Below are 11,937 nucleotides of genomic sequence, written 5' to 3'. Positions count from 1 at the left end.
CATAGCCACTTAAAAACAACATGCAAATTGAAGTAAACATGCCAAACTCCACACTGATTAATACTAAACTAAGTCTACTGAAAGAGTGACCAAGGGGGTGGCTGGGAGTAGGAAACAGCAAGTACTAATAGGAGCTCTGAATCCAGCAGGACAGCAAGCACAGTATATTTCCTATGTATGATCCAGATGCTGCAAAATTAAAAACAATTTCACAGATACATATATTAGTGGCATGCAAGGTTTGTTTCAGTTTGTTATTCCATTAGTTTTCTTATAAAGGTCGTCTTTCGTTTCGTTCTTCACTTTTTAGGCATTGGTTGTGTTACATTCATTTTTCCTGGGCTTTTTATTGATTCTGCGGGTACTTTTGCTAACAGCAGCACAGCTGATTTCTGTGGCTGTTCCTGATGGCCACAACCAACCCCCTCCAATGCTCCAAACTTTGCTTCGTTCCAGAGAATTCTATCATCGCAGACCCCAATGGTGGCTGGATTTTTTTTGTGCTGGGTGCCATTCCCCACCCCACCCCACCCTCCAAAAATCAGAATGATTGTTAACAGATGAGTTCCTTATATGTTATAGCAATGGGTAAGTGAAAGAGGAGTTGGAAAAGGGTGTGGTATGTATGATTAAAAAATGAAATCTTCAATAACATGTTAGTTTTGAATATCTTGTCATTTGACAGCAGCTTCTCTGTAGTCCCAACTCTCTTGGCGAAACCTCAAATGGTATCCCACATGGAGTAAATATAAAATGAAAGGAGATGATTGTCTGAGAGCACCTGTAAGTTAAATGTCTCAGCAGCATGCAAATAGTTAATTAACCGATCCAATGTGGCACTGCGTCTGCGAAAGCCCTCATGTGTCCTCGTAGCTATGTATTTGCACAGCTGGCAAATTTAAAGCAGCAATTACCAGTCCATTTCAGAAAGTTTGGGGGACTCTAAACAGCTTTCAAGAAGAAATATTAATTAGAACAAGTATGATTCAAATGTCTTATAGGGCTCTGAGGTACTAATGAACTTAATTATGAGCAATAATCAGGTCTAGACATTGAAAACAGTGGATTAGATATCATGGAATAAGGAGTCTATTTGGTGTCATTTCTTTAAGGTTATTTATCCTCTTGATGCCACAAACTTAATTTCATTTCTTATTAACACCATATTGAAGCATGGATGCTTTTTAGAGGTATCAGATCAATTTTCTTGAAAGCCTACAATGGGGATGGGGAGTGTATAGCTCTCCAGATGTTTCTAGACTACAGCTCCCATCATTCCTAGCCGTTGGCCATGCTGGCAGGGGCTGGTGGGAGTTGTAGCTCAACAAATGGAGGAGCACGGTTTCCTCACTCATGGGCTACAAGAACAAATATTTAAGTCACCCCAGGCTGGTAGGTAGGCTTGTGAAAAATTGTTGTCAGCATTGAGCATCAGCTTTCTGCAGCACTGTTTTTCATACTAAGCACCCTGCCACTTATTATGAAAAATAAGTGATGTCAGGACATTGGATGGAGCTGGGGCAGAGCCTAATCCAGCAGCAATATGGCAGCAGCATGGCTTCAATGGCCGTGGGGCTTCCTGCTGCTGCTGCCACCACCAGCAGCAATCAAGGGCTGCTTTCCCACTCCTTCCCCTCTGCAGCAGCAGCAGGAGGAGGAGATGGAGATGGCCACTGAAGCAATGCCGCGCTCAACTCCACCCTTGGCCTTGTCCACCCCTTTGAACATTGGGTGGGGCTTTTCCCCCTCCCAAAAATATTGGGGGCCCCAAAAGGTCTGAGTCCCTAGGAGATGGCACCCCTAAGCACTGAACTGAACCCTGCCATTCTGCAAATTCCACCCCACTCTTATCTTCAGTTCGAAATTTTGCATGCAAGCCTAGATGCTTTGCCCCGGTTTTGAGCATCTCACATTTTATTAAAGAAACTTAATGAAAAGCAATAAAACTGCCTGATGGAAGACTATCATTTTTTAATCAAATGCAAAAGAAATTGCCAAAGGTGCATACAAAAACTATAAAAATCAATAGCCAGCAGGCACGCAAAGATTTTAATAAGGATTCCCCCCCCCCTTCTGTAGCCTTCAAAAGGAGATTTCAGCAGCACTTCACTGTTATGGCCATGCTGTTTAATGTTTACCTTTGAATAAAGCTTTAGTAGAGAGGAAATATAGATTCCACCCCCACCCCCACCCACCCCTGTCTACCGTGAAAGTTATTATTATACACAGATGCTAGGGCTTGAGAACGTGGGCTTCATAATCTGCACTATGAACACAGCAAACAGCAAGGCGGAAACATGTGGGTGAAACTCTACAATATTGCAAAAAAAGGGGGGGACAGAATAACTTCAATAGGCCTTGAAAGCAATGAGATAGGTGGAAAATAAGTGTTAATGAATGACAAATTACATATACTCCAGCACACCTATAATGTTATGTGCTGCATTGCTTTCTTTTTAAGGAACAACATGAATATTAATTTACACTAATTGCTTCTTTTTAAATAGGGGGAGTGTTTTAATAGTTATGACTCATTCATTTGCTTACATAATCAATTATCACAAGGCGAGAACAACTTATTGAACCCATGCTTAGATTTGTGTGCACTGCAGGACACTATGGGTCACCAGATAGGTTCCAGTAAATTGGTGTTCCTCAGCCTACGCTACCGCCTGAGGTGAGCGAATCAGTCCTACACTTTTCTGTCCATTGCAGAGCCAGCTTCAATGTACAGTACTGTAAAAACTAACCCAAGCATACATTCCCACCACTTCTAAAAATAACCTAAGCACCAAACTAGACAGGATGTCAGGGGATCCATGTTAAAAGTTGTTGCAATTATTAATTTTAATTTAATTTAATTTAATTTAATATTTTATTTAATTTAATTTAATTTAATTATTTAATTTAATTTAATTTATAGACCACTTCATAGCATAAAGTCATTAAAGTTGTGTACAAGTTCTTGAGGGTTGGTGGGCAGGGAGTCCTGAATTGGATCAGGGTTACAGTACTGAAGGGAAAACATCACTTTATGGTGGGGGGAGGGATTTAGACCAGGAAAATGGCATGAGGAAGGGGGAAAGTTAGCCCACCTGCCACAGTATCATTGACTCATCAGATGAGTATCTTTGCCCATCAGATATCTAGACATTCATTGAATATACATAATAAATTGGGGACAGGACAGGAGATGCTGCAGTACAATTACCCCTTGTGGAATAACCGAATGCAGTCAGCAGACAGGGAAGAAAACAGAATCCTCAATATACCAAAACAGACTAATTAAAAACTGAGTTGTATAAAATGTGTTATCTTCCTTTCTAGTCATACAGAGAAAAGGGCAAATTAGTCACAGTTACACAAAGAAAACCACTTCTGTGTTAAACAGTTGAGAACAGCATTGACTTTCAGTTATAAAGTTGGCATCGGATTATTGCTAAATAGGACCAAACAAAAATGGCTTCTCAGATTTCTCCATGCTATTTGTCGTTTTGCCAAATTCTCCCCTCATATCACTTGATATGAAACCCTATTGTCATCACCTCATATAGGTGGGTAAGGAAAATGATGGGTTAAGAGAGGAAGAGTGGAAGGAACAGAAACCAAGCCCATTGCTTTCTTCAACAATTTGAAAAATATGATTAGGTAGGGTTGCCATATTTCAAAAAGTGAAAATCTGAACACAAAAGTTGTTGAGATTTGCAAGAAGAAGAAGAAGAAGAAGAAGAAGAAGAAGAAGAAGAAGAAGGAAGAAGAAGAAGAAGAAGGAAGAAGAAGAAGAAGAAGAAGAAGAAGAAGAAGAAGAAGAAGAAGAAGAAGAAGAAGAAGAAGAAGAAGAAGAAGAAGAAGAAGAAGAAGAATTTTTGAGCTATTTTTAAGGAAATTTGCCAAAATCTACACTTCTTTTTTTCTGGACATTTAAGCGATTTCTGCCCAGACACTGCTTCCGACGGGCAAATCCCAGCAATATCTGGGAAATTCCGGACGTATGACAACCCTATATTAAGCAATGTTAAAGCAGGATTGACTGTTGGGCGGTGAAATTGGGGAGGCCATCTTGCCAAACTTTTCCACTAATTCAGGAAGAATTAAAAAAGAGAAAATACTCAAAATGTTTGACAGAAAATTCTTCTCTGGAAGAATTTCACCTCAGATCTGTTGCTTAATGAGAGTTGGCTGTTAAAGCCAAATGAATACCTCTACCCATATGATTCTATGATTGCTGTCCAGTTCAATGACAGTCTAAGGTAAGGGTTACACATAGATTTGCCTGCTTCTTGCCTATGGCAATAAGGAACTGATGGTTTCCGGTGAAGGGCCAGAGCCTGCCTAACATTCCAGTCTTGATGTGCAATGAATAATTTGGGCTCAAAATGTACAGTCCTTAGAAACAGGACATCCTACCGTTCTCACAATAGCAGAGCTTGGGGACACTGGATGAAGATGAATCTTGGAACATTCAGGACAGATAAAATAAAGTACTTTGTCACACAGAACATAGTTAAACTATGAGTTTTGCTCCCACAAGAGGCCATGTTGGCCTCCAATCTGGATGCTTTTAGAAGAGGTTCAGACAAATTCATGGAGGACAAGTCTATCAGTGGCTATGCTCTGCCTTCATGGACTGTGGAGACAGTATGCTTCTGAATAGCAGCTACTGGACCTCAGAAGGTAAGGATGCTGCTGTGCTCAGGTCCTGCTTGTAGGCTGGCCATGGACATTTGGTTGGTCACTGCTGGACTAGATGGGCCACTGGCCTTCTCCTGCAGGGCTATTCTTACGTTCCTATATAGAAAACATTCTGGCAACTGCTTTCAAATACTAGTCTGTTATTAGTTCTACTTCATGTTCTGATGGTAGCTTACAGCCTAGAAACTCTTATGTTGTTGTTTAAAGTCACCAGAATCACTCTTCTTCTTTTAATGACACAGAGTGGGGACCGAATTTCCTATTACATAGGGAATCCATTGGGCCTCCCAGTGTGTTTTTCTTCTCGTAAAAGCTGAAGTGGGGGAATTGACGGCCACTGTAGAAGGAGGGGGTCACTCACTGTGTCTCCACCTCAGGGATAAAGGCCCTCCAATTGTTGTTGGAGTCAAGCTCCAATCAGCCCCAGCCAGCTGGGCCAAAGGACTACCTCTGCTGTATCGGAAGCTATGGGGGAGGAATTTGCACTGGAGAATCAGTGTGATGAGAGGGAATTTTATCACCTCTCCCTGTGCTGTGAGAGCAATGAATTGTCCCATCTACATGCCTGCTTTTTAAAAAAAGGGGGGGCAAAAATACTACTATGTAACATGGGTCTTCACCTACAGTTGACTCAGATTTTTATTTTTATTTTTGCTAGCTTTTATCTTCCTGGGTATTTCCCTAAATATAGGGTTTGTGGGTTTTTAAAGAAAATGCAATCATTAAAAGTTAATAATCTAAAAACTGCTACAGATCCATAAATCTGGAACATTTAAGAAGCAAGCACTATCGTCCACTGAATATGAAAACTAAAGCAGAGCTCAGCTTTTAAATTATATTTTGCATGCAACACATAATTTGTGCTTGTGTGATCAGATTCAAAAAGTAACACCACTATTGGGAGAGTGTTAGTGGGTTTTCTTTAGACTGGAAAGCTTGCATGTCTCTACCAACATAGTCACCACTATAAAAGCTGGAGTGTGCATCAACAGTTTCATAGACCAAAATGTTCCTGGCCTGATCTGCATTCAGAGGGGTTGTTTTTCCCCATTCTGCGCTCTGAGCAATTGAAGAATGTTTCCTGAGTGTGAGGGTGAATCCTGGTGCATGCAGCATTACTCTTTATAGGGGACTTGGACAGCTTCTGTATGGGGATGGATTGGTCAGTAACTACAAGGTCTAACAATAACGGCAAAACCAGATGTTTACAAGCTAAATTACACATGGAGCAATCAAGCCATAAGTTGCATAATTAAGGAAGCAACAACATAATACTGCCATCTCATGGCAAAATCGTATGGTGGTTTTGCTCAAATCTATAAACTGAGACTTTTTGCTGGCCACAAACCTATTTTAGGATTTTCTCAAAACAACTTGGAATATAAATCTCCCTGTCTCCTTCTACAACAGTACCCTCATTCAGCTTCCTTCTTCTTATAGCAAAGAACATGAGTATTTTATTTACCTGTTGGTATGGATAATAGTTACCTTCTTTATAAACACACACACCATGAAAGCCATTTTTCTCCTACCTGTGAACTTTGCTATTCTGTGCATACTATGCATGTTTCCTAAAAAGTCAGCCCTGTTGGGTAACTCCCAGACAAGTGAGTATAGAACTGCAGCCTTTAGGATTCTACACAGTTCACTGCATTTCATTGATTTATGATAACGTGACATTATCTGCATCAGGAATCAAGCCATAGCATTCTTAAAGAACACCTCTTTTGTGTTTTAACCCTGAATGGGCCCATGTCTTAGGACTTTCCTCTTCCCATAAAAGCCTGAAAAAAGCAGCCATGGTTGGTAAGGTTGCTGAACTTTATACTGTTATGAGCTTATGGGGGCAGAGGAAGTAGGCTCTATGGGACATCCTTCTAACCCCTGGCTCTGGCAAGTGTTAAAATATAAGCCAGGCTAGCTTCCTATAGCCTGGGCAATGGGCCATTAAGGGAAACAAAGGAAACGGGCTCTGTGTGTGATGGCAAATGAGTGGGGCAGCTTGCGGTTAGTTAGAAGGACGGAGCAGAGTTTAGAGTTGGGTTGCAGTGATGTGACAAGCTGGACGGGGAGTCAGAGCAACATTTGAGAGCAATGTCTGATTTCTGTTTGAATCCAAGGCTGGGAGGAACAAGACCCTTTTGGAACATTAATGCTGTGAACCCCTCCCTCATAGGCTCAGTTTGTGTGTGTGTGTGTGTGTGTGTGTGTGTGTGTGTGTGTATTTATATATATACTGTATATTCACAGTCACCACTGTGTCTCATATCTAAAAGGAAACACAATCCTGGGTAAGCACATGGAACCCCTGGAATCTCATACTGCTTGGAGATTGGGGTGGCGCAATACTCACATGGCAGTCAGTATATGAATTAGTCCATCTTACAGAGCTTGATTGTATGATAATTAGAGCAACATTCTTCCCATGTAGCTCGTTGGTGGCTCAGAATGCTAAAAGACATTCTGCACATGAGCACTAAAGTAGACCAGGTACTCAAGGATAGTAAATCTGTAGAAGCCACATGTGCAGAATTAACCCTCATATTTGAAGGCTTGTTATTTGCTGTGAAACTGCATGGACTGGAAATCTAGTCACTCTGTAGGTAAATGCTTACTCTCCAAGAAACTATCGTCGTTTCCTGTGAACCATGTGACTAGACCACTTGACCAACCAGTTGGTGAGCATCTTCTCTGTTTGTGTTTTTGTTGTGGAGCAAACATGTTACATTGTTGTTGTCCCAGATCTGCACCTAAAGCCCTCTCTTCTTCCAGGGGAAATTGAATTTCCGAACACCTTCCATTTGTGGTATAAAAAGTTACAGGATATCAACAGAAAGTTACAGGACATGCATTGGCTGGAAATGGAGCAGTATTCTCCGCCTGAAACTTTTGCAAATGAAAGCTGTCCTGAACGCAGTATAACCACCTCCAAACCATCATGAACACAAACAATAAATAAAAAACACATCTGGAGGAACTGCAACATTGGATACAATCAAGTAAGTGCTGTTGTGCAACAATTGTGTGTGATATATTTAGTCAAAAGCAATAAATGTGCTATATGTTCTCATTCCATGAGAGAGATACACTGCAGTGAAGGATGCTGGGGGAATTAAGTACAGCAATGATTACATCAGTTCAGTACTGAAGATTCTGAATCCAGAGAGAGTATCGTAGAAAGGCATCCAGGAGGGCAAAGTAGTCAGTCAGAAATCTGTTTGGGAAATCTGTCACTGCAACAACAGACTTTCCAACCAGCAAGCACAGCAGTCGACAATGTAGGCAGCCAAGAGAGCAAATGAGGTCAGGAAAGAAACAGCCAACACAGACCAAAACACGGCTAGAAGAAATAATAATACATGAAACAGAACAACAGTGTTTAAATAACACTCAGGTCATGGCGAAAAGCTGGCTGAGGCTACTAAATGGAAATCGGAGGCCGGTGCTTCAGCTCAGCTCAGTTCAAGCTACAAACAAACTATTTATGTGCAATTTGGTGTCTTTGAGATGGAGGCAATATTGATTGTGGGCTGTGATTCCCCCACCCTGCTTTTCAGTAAGTTTTATTTGGGAACAAAAGTAGTGAAAACACCCAATAACAGAATCACTGAATCAAGAGCAGATTGCAAACTTGTGGCAGGGGGTGGCATAGCGGGGCTGTGCTACTTACTTGACACACACACACACACCCCTGCCAAGCCAATGCTGCATCCTGGGATTGATAAGGGGAGAGGAGGCACATTGCAAATGCACCAGAGAGCCAATGCAGTGCTCCTGCCAGCATGTCTGCAGCACTCCAACCTCACCTCTCTTCCTATCCATCCCAATATGCAGCTGTGACTAGGCCAGAGGGAAGTCAGAGAAGTTTTACAGCCCCAGCTCCTGCAAACACAGCTCACTGTAAAACCTATGGGCAGCAGGATATCCAGATTGTGTTGTCTCTAATGCTTCTCGCCTACCTTAGACCACACCCGACAACTGCACATTGAAATGTCACAGTAGAATAGGGATCTAGGTGTGTTGTGCTTAGGCCTGATCCACACAATCATCACCATTTCTGGAGCAACAATTGCATTGCTTGAGTCTTTATGCACTTCGGCATCTATTAGACTGTGGCTCCATCACACAAACATAAGGCAGAATCAGGGATTTGGCATGTGGGCTAGGTGCTCATGAATAGCATCCTGACCCTGCCACCACCACTGTTGCATCTTTCCCCTTTTCTGTCTTTATCTCTTTTTATTACAGTCACATATCCCAACAGTAATTGCATGTGGAAACATTTCTTTAAAGTAAGCTATGTTCTGGTAAGAAACAGAATTCTTTAGTTGTTTCTCCTGAGAAACCATCATATAATTCAGTGACAAAACACATGTTAGCGCGTAGTCCCAGGTTCAGTCCCTTACATCTCTACAGTGATTGTCCTCTGTCTAAAACCCTGGGGAGCTGGTGGCAGTCAGTGTAGAAAATTTGGAGCCAGATAGACCTAGTATAAGAAGAAGAAGAGTTTGGCTTTGACATCCCGCTTTATCACTACCTGCAGGAGTCTCAAAGCAGCTAACATTCTCCGTTCCCTTCCTGCCCCACAACAAACACTCTGTGAGGTGAGTGGGGCTGAGAGACTTCAGAGAAGTGTGACTGGCCCAAGGTAACCCAGCAGCTGCATGTGGAGGAGCAGAGACACGAACCCAGTTCACCAGATTACAAGTCCACCCCTCTTAACCACTGCACCACACTCCAGACAGCTTTCTATGTACCTATGTATCATGGAGCAAAAGAAGGAAATAGAGAATCTCCATTTTACTATCTATCATTAGAGTTTGATTTAAGGCAGCCTTCCCAATCTGGTGCCCTCCAAATGTTTTGAACTATAAGCCGGCACATCTAATGGGAATTCTGAAGACCAAACTATCTGGAGGGCACCAGGTTGGGGAAGGAACACTGGGAAATATGCTAAATTGGACGAACTGAGTTCTTCATGACAGAATATATATATCCCCCTGTGATGGGTCTAGAAGCCTTTCTCAAGGAATACCTCTGCTCACTCAGAGATATATTTACAGTCTTTATTTACATACATATTTACAAGGTACAGAACATAGCTTCATGCGTCCGAATCCTCGGTAGCAGATCCAGGAAGTGGGAGCGTTCGGCTCCTCCTCCAGCAGAGGAGCTTGGGAAGCCCCAAGCGTCTCCTTTGTTCCCTACATTTTAACCCCCTCCTGTCCTGTGCTGAAGGAATGTGCATTTAATCTCCCTCTGTCCCTGAACTGGTCAAGTGGTGTTGCAGCATCCGGGAGCATCCTCGTCGCTTGAGTTCCTTCCGTTTCCTTGTCCTCCTCTCCCTCTCCTGTCTTTTCTAAAGGCTCCTGTTCTTCCCCCTCCCTCAGCTCCGGGGCATTCCCTGGCAGCCCCGTGACACACACACCCTAGTTTAAAAACCTGTGCCGAATGAGACCTAAATGCCCACAGGCCATTAAGAAAGACTGGTTGTGGTAAACAGCACAGTAATTATAAAAACAACATGGATAAAAACAGTATACATTCCACCAAGAGCTTTATGAAAGTATAATGCAACTATAAATCACACATTATTTTATATTTATTATTTCAAAGGCCTTTTAAAATATATGACAATGGTTGTAATTGATGAAAGGCTGTTGTTTCATAAACAACAAAATATGACTTTCTGTTTGGCTGATCTTTGTTCCTGACATTTGTCAGTAGTGAAGAATACCCTATGGAGAGACTGTTAAATAGATGGCAATTTGTCTCTATTAACCTGATGGCATGAACCAGCTGATCACTCTGTTAAATGCTTAGGCAAACAGCATAACGTCAGTTGTTAACAGAAGTATTGTATCAACACTTCTCCCTTCCTACAGTTCTCTTTCCCTGTCCTTTTTGCATTCCCCATTTTATTTATGACGGGTGTTCAGCAACCATATGAGTCACCTTGTATCTCTATCTGCAGCAGGCCTGTGCAGAGGTGGGGGCAGTTGGGTACACTTGCCCTGGGCCCCACCAGCTTTTTTTGTTTGAGTTTATAACTTTATGCTCAAGGGACGCGGGTGGCGCTGTAGGTTAAAGACTCAGCGCCTAGGACTTGCCAATCGAAAGGTCGGCGGTTCGAATCCCCGCGACGGGGTGCGCTCCTGTCACTCGGTCCCAGCGCCTGCCAACCTAGCAGTTCGAAAGCACCCCCGGGTGCAAGTAGATAAATAGGGACCGCTTACTAGCGGGAAGGTAAACGGCGTTCCATGTGCTGCGCTGGCTCGCCAGATGCAGCTTGTCACGCTGGCCACGTGACCCAGAAGTGTCTGCGGACAGCGCTGGCCCCCGGCCTATAGAGTGAGATGGGCGCACAACCCTAGAGTCTGGCAAGACTGGCCCGTACGGGCAGGGGTACCTTTACCTTTTTTATAATTTTATGCTAACAAGACTCCTGCCCTGAGCCTCAGACAAGCTCTGCACTGGCCTGATATGCAGCATCCAGAAGCAGCCCAATTTCTTTTGGATCTATTCTATATCATTCCGATTTGATTCATTATTCAGGTCCAAATAATGAAAATCCAAAGATTTGTTGCATCCTTACTGCCTATAATGGAGAATCTAAAAATATAACTTTGTTTGCACAAAAGCGAATGAAATTTGCAGGCAGAAGAATTGCTGTGGAATAGATTAAGCCAGCAAAATTTTAGGCAGAAAACTCCAGGAGTTTTCATGTAGGAAGCATTTAATGTGTGTGTTTCCTAAGTCTCTTTTTTATTTTTTGCAAGAATTGGATATAAATTGTTATTACGGCTGCCGCTTCTGAGAGGATAAAGCCTGCCAAATTTCAGAAAGATAAGAGCAAAAGTTCTGCCACAAGGACAGATTTTACCCTTTTCGGGTGGGCATTCCCTCCCATGTCTTTTGTGAGCAATCAGTTTGAAAGCTAGGGACCCTGGGTAAGAAACTTGCCTTTGTAGAACTTTTATGAAAACATTGTCCTAAGAATTTGGTTTTTGTTAGTTTTTAATAATATAATATAATATAATAAATAATATAATTTAGCACAATGAGAAAATAGATACTGCCTATTAATTTTCAAAACATGGTAGGGGGTTATTTACAAACACGTTGTGGGCCAGTGCTATTACCATGATAAGTAATAGGGGGAAAATTCATTTGCGAAAAGTGAATGAACAAACACCATTTCTTATGTATCTACATATGAATTTTAATGCAGGCATCCACTGAATT

The sequence above is a fragment of the Podarcis melisellensis genome (genome assembly GCF_964234715.1).
Source record: "Podarcis melisellensis genome assembly, chromosome: 1".
In the NCBI taxonomy this organism is placed as follows: Eukaryota; Metazoa; Chordata; class Lepidosauria; order Squamata; family Lacertidae; genus Podarcis; species Podarcis melisellensis.
The sequence above is the reverse complement of the archived record's forward strand: the minus strand, read 5'-3'. Positions refer to the sequence as shown.